This window comes from Camelus dromedarius, chromosome 33 (assembly GCF_036321535.1).
Source record: "Camelus dromedarius isolate mCamDro1 chromosome 33, mCamDro1.pat, whole genome shotgun sequence".
In the NCBI taxonomy this organism is placed as follows: Eukaryota; Metazoa; Chordata; class Mammalia; order Artiodactyla; family Camelidae; genus Camelus; species Camelus dromedarius.
In genome coordinates this window covers 10003979-10009978 of record NC_087468.1, presented here as the reverse complement: position 1 = coordinate 10009978, position 6000 = coordinate 10003979, and positions in this window count along the sequence as shown.

Genomic DNA, 6000 nt, shown 5'->3' with positions numbered 1-6000 from the left:
ACTGAAAGGGCAGATGAGGACTGAATCTAGGTCCATTGGACCTAGCAACATGAATGGCACTAGTGATCTTAGCAAAGCCACTTTTTTCTTTAATAGGCGCTTGGCTCAGATATTTACAGACCGTTTTTCTACTTCTACGAATGTCCAACAGGAAATTTGATAGTTGTGTTGGATGCTGAATTTGGGACGATCCTTCATTGTGTGCAATTCCACTGCCTTGTAGGATGTCAAATGTGGTAGCACAACCCAGCCACTGAGATGGTAAGAAATGCAAACATGAGTTATCCTCATTAAGAACTATTGCTAAGACATCAGAAAAGTGGAACCCCCAAATCCAATCCAAGCCATAGTTTTAGCAGCATATCTGGAAACGGAAATCCACAAAGACTTCCTGGAAGGGGTGGAATGGAGCAAATTTAATTGGGACAGCAGCCTCACTTAGGTGTCTATTTGTTTTATGGAAGAATTCTACAAGCAGAATCCTACAGTGAACATTTTTCAGAGTTCTGCTGTTGTTGCTGATAAGAAAGTAGATTTTCCATATGAAAATGTAGTTCAGGAGAAAGAAGGATGACTAACAGAGACTTTAAATTCAACCTATCTATGAAATAAGGGCTGTAATACATGCAATGGTATTGGGTCTAACGGTGGTATCATTGATGCCAACAATAATAGCTATCACTTATGGAGCTGGTGTGTGACTGGCTTAGCTGAGATTCCCTGGATGCTGCTTGAGACAAGGACTCAGATGCACTTGATTTTTGAGAGTGTGCTCTTTAGGAAAAGTCTGTAAGGGAGTAAGAGAAGTAGGGGGAATGACTAAGGATGAGGGCTCAGATAAATTGAGCCATAGAGCATTGTGGAGGGAACACACCACACAGCTGTCCCACTGTCCCACTGTCCCACTTAAAGGCAAGGGGTGGGACTACTGCACCCCTAGACCAATCAGGCACTCGTTACCACATCCAAGCCAAAGTAGGGAGGCTGGGGGGCAGGGAGGTGGTGTGAACCACTCAGGTGTCTCGGTGCCTGATCACTCCTTCACTCACACCTGCTGGAGAATGGATGCATGGATTAGAGGTACAGGGGTTCTGGGTGGGGCACTAACAATCTTTATTACAAAGCCAGACACCTAACATACATTGTTATCCTTTTATTTTGAAATAATCTCAAATTTACAGAAAAGTTGCAAGCATTGTACAAAGGCCTTTCCCTCTCCCCCCAGCCATCTGAAAGTAACTGACCTAACTTTCTATCATCCTTGAATACCTATTTAATGATTTAAATAATTTTATTTTTTTAATTAAAAATTTTTAATTGAGATATAACTGACATATGATTAGTTTGGGGTGTACAACATAATTTTCTACATGAATATATTGCAAAATGATCACCACAAAAAGTTTAGTTAATGTCTACCATCACACAGTTAACAAATTTTTCTTCTTGTGATGAGAACTTTTAAGATACTCTCTTAGCAGCTTTAAAATATACAGTACAGTATCTTTATAGTCACCACGCTGTACATGACATCCCCAGGACTTATTTATAACTGGAAATTTGTACTTTCTGTCCATCTTCACCCATTTTGCATTCCCTCCTACCCCCCAGAGCATCTTTGCTGGAATCAGGCCAGAATCCATGTTGGAGGAAGTTGGAAAATGAACAGGAAGTGAGGTAGTGAATACTGGATGTGCAGAAACTCTCTGAAAAGCTCAGCTCCGAAGGTGAGGAGACAGGATGAAAGGTGGAAAGTGAGGTCACTGGAGGAGAGTTAAGATGAGATGGGGAAATATACACAAAACGTTACGGTAGCTCACAGAGAAAAAAATGTGACAATGAGTGTGTATATGTCCATGTATGACTGAAAAATTGTGCTGAACACTGGAATTTGACACAACATTGTAAAATGATTATAAATCAATAAAAAATGTTTAAAAAAAAAAAAGATGAGATGGGGTTCATGTGTGAGTGTCAGTGGAAGAAGGATCCAGTGGAGAAGCTGAAGGAGTAGGAAAGGGTAAGAATGACCACAGGATAGAAGTCTCAGAGCCGAGAGGAGGTAATGGGACTTTTGAAAACCACCTCAGTAGGAAATTAGGGGGGGGGGAACTGTACCACCTCAGATTTCACAGCACTGGAATTTAGAAAGATGTAAGCAGAGGGCAACGGTACTGTGTAGCTATTTTTAATGATAACTAGGAAAATTCCTACTGGCACAAACTCTGAACAGAATTCATTCTTATCTGCACAATAACACAAGAAAGACTAATAACTCAGAGTGACTTCAATCAAAAGGGTAATAATAAATAAATGAGGAGCCACTGTGTCCTTATTGTAGCTTTATATGGAGCCCTGGTCATGGTATCGGCCTCAGCAAGTTGTGAACACTGGATGCTTCTCAATCCAAGATGCAAGTCTTGATGGTTTCTATTTTAAACTGAAGGAGAGATTTCTGTGGAAGGTTGAAAAAGATGACCAGGAACGCTTTGGGCTCCTCTAATCAAGAGGTGGGGCCCATTACTCCATCCTTTAACTCCGGGCTGCGTCTGCTGGTGCTCTGGCCAATAGAGTAGGGCTCCAATGCCACGTCCAAGGCTAGGCTTGAACTGAAGTGCGCCGGCAGCCAGCCAGCCAGCACCAACTGCCAAGGGTGTGAATAAGGCCGTCCCGGACCTCCCCTCTCGACCAGCCCTTGCTGAATGAAGACATGTGAGCGAGCCTTGCCCATATAATAAATCGTTGTCTTAAGAAGCCACTGGTGTTTGAGGCAGTTTGTTACACAGCTACGGTCAGCTGCAACTTTGCTTGCTGGGGGACCGTCCCATCTGGCTGAGCCACAAGGATGTTCTTGCCGAGTGCACTGGCGGACACCCCAAGTGCTACCGTTCATTGCCCTTAGTGTGTTTGTTTTCAGACCCACTCCTTCTTACCTGTTACCATCTCGGTAGTGGGGATACCAGCTTTTATTTCTTTAAATGCCATTTGCCTTTCAAAACTGAGTTTAGTTTCCTCACCTTCCAAGTGGAGTTACCTGTGCTCGGGACTGAGACGTGAAAAGCCCGCGCAGTGCCTGCATGTTCAGTAAAGAGCATGTGACCCCGATGCTCCGCGGACCTGGCGGGCTCCCTCCAGCCTCGCTCCCCGACAGCCCCCGCCGCCCCGGCTCAGCCCGGCTCCCGCCTGCGCCCCGCCGACCGTTAGCTCTGGGCTGTCAACGCGGGGAACTGCCGCCCGCCCTGGGGCTCTGGGACTTTCGATACCTTTATTGGAACGTGGACCGCGCGTCTGCCCGGGAGCCGGCTTGGCCTCTCGGAAAGACCCTCCGGACGCCGCGGCCCAGCCCGGCCCCGCGGTGAGAGCGCGGCCCCGCCTCCTCCCGGCGCTTCCGGTTTCGCCCCCGCGGGCCGGGCGGGCGCGTGCGCAGCGACGAGGGCTAGGGGTCGCACGCGTCCTTCCCCCCACGGGCCCTTGCGGCTTAGGCGCCACCGGAAGCAGCAGGTGCGTGAGGCTGGGAGCGGGGGGAGCGGGTGGGGCAGGCGGCGTGGGCCCCGGGCCGCGCGCTGGGTGCCTGGGGGCGGGCGGGGACCTGGGACCCCGGGGCTGGGACCCCAGGGCTGGCGCTGAAGGCCCCGCGGCTTCCGCTCAGCGCCTGCGAGGACCCCGTGCCGCGCTTAGGAACGGTGTGTCCCCGACACAGGACGGTCAGAATCAGACAGGCTGGGTGCCGGCCCCGTGCTCGCCCACCGAGAGCCAGAAGGCGAAATCCGACAGGCGCTCGGCCGTCCGGAGACTCTGGATAAGTTACGGACCGAGAGGAGGCAAAATAACGGGAAGGTTTTTTTTGAAGGAGCTGGGCCGACCTAGGAGAGTCGATGGGACTGCGTAATGGTCTGCTTTCTGTTCGGTGATGGAGAAGCATGTTTGGCAAATGCAAAGTGGCGGTAGCGCGAAGTGCCCCTCTGGAACCTGGAAATAGGATTGTCCTGTGAGGAAGAACGATTAAATTATTAATTAAAAGGTGAGAGTAGAGATATGCAAAGTTAGTGTAAAGAAGCAAAATTTTATCAGGCCTTCAAGATGTGACAGTATCCTGACAGCTAATACAAGACTGTACATCATTCAGCTGGAGGCCTGATCTGTTACTGAAGCACGGAGTAAAAGAAAGGTGCGCCTGCCTGGGATGAATCCAGGCCTTCTCTAGGAGGGACAGGGTATCCTGGCTTTGATAGTAGGATCTCTCCAGAGCCCAGGACTTGAGAGGCGGTTTCCTCGGGGTTCATTCCACCAGACGTTGAAATCGTGTAACTCAGTTTTTTTTGTCCGATTCTGTATTCACCAAGCAAACTTAGGATACACCGGTTTATCAGTAACCCGCAGACAGCATGTGGACAGGCTGATCTGAATATCCGGTTGATAGCCTATAGTTCTCTCTGTAAATTCATAAATTGGCATTCAGGTTTTTTCAGACATCCCTCTGTTCCCAGTGTTGCTCACTCTGTGTGATTCTTACTTGTCCCGCAGGGCTCAGTTGAAATGTTCCGTTCTCAAAAGGGCCTATGTGTTTCTGTGATCAGGTGCCCGGGACAGTTTCTGGCACGGAGTAGGCGCTCAACCTGACTTCCTTAGCTCTCTGTCTTTACTCAAATGCCACTTTTTAAATGAAGCCTCGCCTGACAACCATATTTAAAATCGCATCCTGGTTCCTCTCACATACACATTTCTGATCCTCCCTTTCCCAGCTCTACTTTTCTTTATCTTCTAGTCCTCATCACCTGCATTTATTTGGTTCACTGATAAATCTCAAGTGCCATGAATAATGCCTGTCCATGTAGTAGGTGCAAGATCTGTTGAATTAAAATGTTTGTTGTGTTTCATTCACATGCCTGGAATGAATAGAGATAGTTTGAGTACTATTAATAGACTAAACAGATCAATCAGATCAATTCTGGAACATGAACAAGATCTCATTTTTGACCAAAGTCTGTATCTTACACTATAATGCCGTTTTGATGAGTTTGGGTTAGGAATCTCTGTACCCTTACCTGTTAAGCTCCTGGAATACAAGTCAGACGTGGAAGGAACACTATGAGAAGACTAGAGAGGGAAGGTAGGAACTCTGTAACAGTTAACATTAGAGAGCATTTCGTGTTTGCCAGGCATGACTGCTTGATGCATGTTGACCCATTTAATTCTCTCAACCAACCTATGAGATCAGAACATTTCATCAAAGAGACAGCTGAGACAGCGAGAGGCGAAACTACTTGTCTAAGGTTGTTCAGTCATTAAGTGGTGCAGCCGGGATTAAAACTTAAGCTAAGTGACTACGGTTAACAAAACTGTTTTATTGTATATTTGAAAGTTGCTAATGGAATAGATCCCAAAAGTTCTCATCACAAGAAAAAAAAATGTAACTATGTGAGGTGATGGGTGGTAACTAAACTTACTGTGATACTTACTTTGCACTATATATGTGGGTCAGATCACCATGTCATACAACTTAAATGAATACAATATTTTATGGCAATTATATCTCAATAAAACTGAGACACCTTAAAATCTTAACCACTTTGCTATCCTGCCACACGCTGTATATGAGACAGGAGCCAGAGCTGTAACCTTAGGGAAGGATGTGCCACAAGGTCGTGGAGAATCTCCAAATCCACAGACACCGTTCAGCATTCAGCATTCTCTCTCTCTCTCTCTCCCCCCCCTCCTTTCAGGATCTAAAGAGCCTCAGTTCTGCATTTTAAATCCTCTCCTAACTCCACATTTCCTTCAAACTATGGGTCCCAGCTTTTCCACTCTACAACTAGAATACACTGTCTCTGCTTTAATCAACTTAGCTGGTTCTTGCCAAGATCACTAATAATCATGATTTTGTTAACTCTAATAGGTCCTTTTAAACCCTCATCTTATCTGTCTTCAGCATTTGTCATCATTGACCAACTGTCGTGTGTCCTTGAAGCTTCTCTAAGACTACAGTTAACTTTTCCCACT